Below are 6,000 nucleotides of genomic sequence, written 5' to 3' on the forward strand. Positions count from 1 at the left end.
TTCAAAAAAACCATTCCAGTACCTAGAACCAACCTTTTTACAGTTCAGGTCTAAAAGGACCCAGAAGAGCACAAGTGTATAATCTTTGCAAACATCATTTTTTCTCATTTCAATTTTCATTTCATTATGTTCAGAATGTTCAAATTAGTATGCCAATGTCAAAGATGGTGAAAAAAAATCTGATTTTGCAGGCTGATCGAGATAAAAATGAACAAAATTGCACAAAAATGGGGGGGGGAAGAGCTTTTATGAGCAAAATAAACGAATAAGCATTAATTTTTTCACTTCAATTTTCATATCATTGTGTTTTCAAATTAGTTTCCCAATACCAAAGATGGTCAAAAGAGTCAGATTTTGCAGCTTAATCAAGATGAAAATGAACAAAATTTCACAAAACCAGGCGGGCTTTGATGAGCAAAATAAACAAATAAGCATTAGTTTTTTCACTTTAATTTTCATTTCATTGTGTTCAGAAATGTTCAAATTAGTATACTAGTGAAAATAGTATTTAAAGAAACCCCATTCCAGTAGCTAGAAACATTTTTTACTCCTGGTCACATATGAAGCCCGGAGGACTCCAAGTGTTCAGAACATAATTTTTTTTCCATTTCATTATGTTCAGAAATGTTCAAATTAGTATGCTAATGCCAAAGATGGTCAAAAAAAATCTGATTTGGCAGGCTATTCTATCTATAAATTGAAAAAAGAAGAGGTCCTTTTCTGAGCAAAATAAACAAATAAGCATAAATTGTTTCATTTCAATTTTCATTTCATTGTGTTCAGAAATGTTCAAATTAGTATAGTAGTGAAAAAAATATTCAAAAAGACCATTCCGGTAGCTAGAACCAACCTTTTTATACTCCGGGTCTAAAAGGACTCAGAGGGTAACAAGTGTATAGTAAATGCGAGGAGGGTACCAGGGTTAAACATGTAGGAATTACTTTTAAATCTTCTGTGATTTGGAGGTAAATCAAAAGCTTATTCGAAGTCAAATTATTTAGAAAAGAATTCTACCAATTTCTGTGTATAAGAATGAAGCCTTATAGTAAAATGTGTTTGCTGTGTTTTCTCTCATCTGAGTAACACAATAGGCTAGCATATGTGTGTGTGTAGGTCTAGGCATATTTGGGTCTTTTCCCATGTAAGGTTGATAGACTCCTGGTGATGTTTTGAAGAGGTCCCACTCATCATCTTCAGGCTGTTGTCTTTGGCTTTGCGCTCTGTTGTGCTTTGTTTGCCCACAATGTGTGTGTGTAGAAAGATAGATAGATAGATAGATAGATAGATAGATAGATATCGACACTTACCAGGCTGTTTATGTGAGATAATCCCTTTATATAAACAGCCTGATATGCCTGAATAGATATAGAGGAGGGAGGGAGGGGCGAGGGAGAGAGAGAATGTGTTTGTGTGTTTGTTAAAAACAGTAAAAATTAAAGCAACTGATACAATTAAAAAGCCATAACAAATGTTGTTTCTAAATTATGGCTAAAGTGTTTTACTTAAACTCCAAAGACAAATTGTATGGGTCAAGTGAAAGAGGCATATGTAGGCTCAAATATTTCAGTGGAAGGATATACAGATAATATTTATATATTATAAGGATATATTGATAATACAGATGATAATAAAACTTGTAAGAGTGTGGGATGAACTGAATATGAATACAAAACCTTGGAGTTACTGATCGGTTTTTTCCTTCCTCATAATTTTGATGTTTCCACGTAGTCATATCTTGTGAAATAATTTATGATGAAGTAACGAATAGGAAACTTAGGGTTCATAGTGATAAAGCAAAACTAGGAATTCTATGGATAAGAAAATCTACTTTCCATTTGTAAGGCAGAAGAACCGTTGTACATACCTGAACGGTCTTCTCGATGCACTGGAAGGAGAGTCCAACATGGGTAATTCACCAATCTTATTGGTAGAGACTGAGTTAATTTAAATATTTAAATATGAGGTAGTCACCGCCCCTTAGCAGCCCCCAATACCTCAGTTTTAAAAACGAAGCCAGTTTAAGGATAACCTGTTTATTGAACAATAACCATATAACCTCATAACAGTGTAAATTGAATCCCAAACTCCAGCGACTTGGCGAAACAACCATGCCGGGTGGGTTTGGACTCTCCTTCCAGTGCATCGAGAAGACCGTTCAGGTATGTACAACGGTTCTTCTCCACTGCATCTGGAAGGAGAGTCCAACATGGGATATGCCAAAGATTACTGCCCATGGGAGGGAAAAGGCTGAGCTACGGTCGCAGGAGTTGAACACACTTGCTGCAAAACCCGTCTCCCAAATGAAGCTTCCGCCGAAGCCACTGAGTCCAGTTTGTAATGGCGTATAAAGGTGGTAGGAGACGCCCACGTAGCCGCCCTGCAAATGTCCTCAATGGACGCCTGAGTCCTCCAAGCCACTGAAGTGGCTGCACTTCTAGTGGAATGCGCTGTTACCCCGGTTGGTGGTACTTGAGACCGGGCCTTGTAAGCCTCCTCAATACAGTCTTTCAGCCAGCGACTGATGGATTTAGCTGACACTGCCAGACCCATTGATCGCTGACCAAAGGACACAAACAGCCGCTCAGATTTCCTGAAATGTCCAGTCCGTCTGATGTAGATTTTCAAGGCCCTCCGAACATCTACCTTGTGCCATCTCAGCTCAAGAGGGTGCTGTCCATGTGTGCAAAAGTCTGGCAACACTAATTCTTGAGCCCTATGAAACCCAGAGTTAACCTTGGGAATAAATGTAGGGTCTAACCTCAAAACTACCCTATCAGGGTGGAATATACATAAATCTGCATGCGTAGACAGGGCCGACAACTCCGACACTCTGCGTGCCGACGTAATTGCGACCAAAAAGGCAGTCTTTAAGGAGAGCAAACGTACTGGAATAGTTCTCATCGGCTCGAAAGGAGGGGCTGTCAACGCCTTGAGTACCAGGGAAAGGTCCCACGTCGGGAATCTGTGTACTGGAGGCGCATGAGTGTTAATCGCGCCCTTAATAAAATCCCTAATCCAAGGATCTTGTGATAGGGAGCGAGCGTGGGGTACCCGGATGATGGTTGCCAGAGCAGCTAAATGCCTTTTCAAGGTATTCGGGGCTAACCCTTTTTCTATCCCTGACTGTAGGAATCGTAAGATTGACACAACCGAAGCCTCCCCCGGATTAAGGTGGTGATCCAAACAAAACTTACAGAAGGCCGCCCAAGTGGCCTGGTAGAGTCTTACCGTTGAAGGGCGACGTGCTGCCTGAATGGTGGATATGACCTCGTCTGCCAAGGCTTGCTGTCTCAGACCCGCCCTTTCAAGTGCCAGGCGGTCAGTTTGAACCACTGAGGGTCCGGATGGCAAACTGACCCCTGAACCAACACTACCTCGGAATCTGGAATCCTCCATGGGGGAGACACCGACAGGGCTACTAGGTCTGCAAACCAAGGCCGTCTCGGCCAATAGGGAGCCACCAAGATCATTTCCACCCCCTCCCGAATTGTCTTGTCTAATATCCTTTGAATAAGACACGTGGGGGGAAAGGCATACAGTAACCCCTGGGGCCATGGTGACCATAGGGCGTTGACCCCTTCCGCCCCTGGAGTCGGAAACCGGGAGAAAAACCTCTGCAATTGGGTGTTTGCTGGGGTTGCGAAGAGGTCCACCAATGGAAGACCAAATCGTAGCACTATCTGCTTGAAGAGTGCAGGGTCCAGCTGCCACTCCGAAGGATCCAGAGTGGACCTGCTCAGCCAGTCCGCCTGCACATTGCTGGTCCCGGCAATATGCTCCGCCGTCAGAGAGGCCAGATGAGATTCGGCCCAATCGAAGAGGTCCGTGGCTTGAGTCATGAGGCGATGAGATCTGGTACCTCCTTGATGGTTCAGGTGGGCTTTTGTGGCCACGTTGTCCGTCAGAACCAGGACATGCCTGTCCTGAACCCAGGGAGCGAAGGCCTGAAGGGCTAAGAAAACCGCTCTGAGTTCGAGAACGTTGATATTGACCTGGGTTAAGTCCTCCTGACACCACAGGCCCTGAGCTATATGAGGCCCCATATGAGCGCCCCAGCCCGACAAGCTCGCGTCTGTTATGATGATCACACGCTCGTGGCTGCGAAGAGGAGAACCCTGGATCAAAGCTGGGGACAACCACCATGCCAGCGACTGCTTGACTGAAGCTGGGAGTCGCACCTTTCGGTGGGAGTGACTCACCTTGTCCCTCTGGGCCGGAAGGAGAAACCATTGGAGGCCCCTCATATGATGGCGAGCCCAAGGCACAATCCCTATGGCTGAGACCATAGTCCCTAGTACCTTGGACAATGTCGCCAACGGTATTTGCCTTTGTCGACGAAGGCTGGTTACCAATCTCCGTATATTGAGGACCCTCTCTGGTGTTAGCGAGACCGTGTCCTCTGCGGTGTCTATGATGGAGCCGAGGTGTTGGATTGATGTGGTGGGATGAAGATGGCTCTTCTCCACGTTGACCGTGTACCCGTGCCTCTCCAGAGTTTCCCGTGTGAGCGCCAGATGGTGTTGCGCTTGGACCATAGACTTGGACATAACGATTATGTCGTCCAAGTATGCCATAACTCTTATGGACTGGGCCCTTAGATGTGCTGTCAGAATGTCCATCAGCTTCGTAAATGTACGGGGAGCCGAAGATAGGCCGAACGGCATGGCACGGTACTGGTAGTGGACCCCGTTGAGACAAAACCTGAGGTACCGACGATGAGCTGGCCAAACCGGAACATGCAGGTAAGCCTCTTTGAGGTCGATAGAGGTGAGAAAATCGTTGTGCCGAACAGAGGCCAAAATTGACTGCAGGGAGTGCATGCGAAATCTGCGATACCGAATGAAGGTATTCAGGAGCTTTAGGTTTAATATCATCCTGAACCCCCCCGAAGACTTCGGCACTAGGAACACAACGGAATAAAATCCCGTGCCCTTGGCATGTTCGGGCACCTTCTCTATTGCTTGTATGTTGAGAAGGTGTGTTATCTCCAGTTGAAGATGACGTCTTTTGAGTGGGTCTCGCATTAGTGGACAGGTGACAAACCGGTTTGGCGGGGGCTGCAAGAACTCCAGGTGCAGTCCTCTTGATATTGTGGCCCTTGCCCATTTGTCGGTGGAGGTAATCCTCCAGGAGGCACTGAAGCGTTGAAGTTTGCCTCCTATGGGCTGTAATGGAGCCAAGTCATTTTGTGCGCCTGAAGCCACGTTGGTTCCCTCTAAAAGGACGCCGAGACTGCTGGTATCCTCTGGGCCTATCCTGAAAGGCCGCTCGGTCCCCTCTAAAGGTGGGCTGGCCATACTGATTTTGGGTGTATGACCTATTACCTTGACTCGCCGAGGAAGAGGAATCCCAACGAAATGGCTGACGGCGAGCGTAAGGATTGGGTCTACGCTCCTGGCGCCGGTATGCTCTAGGGAGGGTCTTACGTTTGTCCTTATCCTCAATGAGGACAGGGTCCAAGGCTTCTCCAAAGAGCTTCTCCCCTTGGTATGGAGATGATGCCAGGTTCCACTTGGACTTCAGGTCCGCTGGCCAACTCCTCAGCCACAGGAGGCGTCTGGATGCAAGTGACGCCGCCATCCCTCTAGCCGAAAACTTTGCGGCATGGAGAGTTGCATCCGCAGAAAACTCCGCAGCTGCCAATAATTTACTGAGGTCCTGACGTAAGCGACCTTCTTCCGGACCTAGGCGGGCCTGTACCTCCTGTAACCACATTATGGAGGCCCTATTGAAAAATGAAGCCGCGGTCGCTGCCCGAAACGCCCAGCTTGCCATATGATGGGATTTCCTTAATAAAATTTCCGCCTTTCTATCCTCCGGCTTCAAGCTGTCACCAGTCTCAGATGGTACTAAGGCCTTAGAGATCAAGGTCATTACTGGCTGATCGATGGGCGGAAATTCTAGCAGCTTTTCCATGTCATCATCCAAGGTATAAAATTTCCTTTCGATGACTGAAGGACCTTGAGCTGCTGCAGGCTGTTGCCATGGGCGTTTGATGCT

Source organism: Erythrolamprus reginae, unplaced genomic scaffold, assembly GCF_031021105.1.
Source record: "Erythrolamprus reginae isolate rEryReg1 unplaced genomic scaffold, rEryReg1.hap1 H_8, whole genome shotgun sequence".
Taxonomy (NCBI): Eukaryota; Metazoa; Chordata; class Lepidosauria; order Squamata; family Dipsadidae; genus Erythrolamprus; species Erythrolamprus reginae.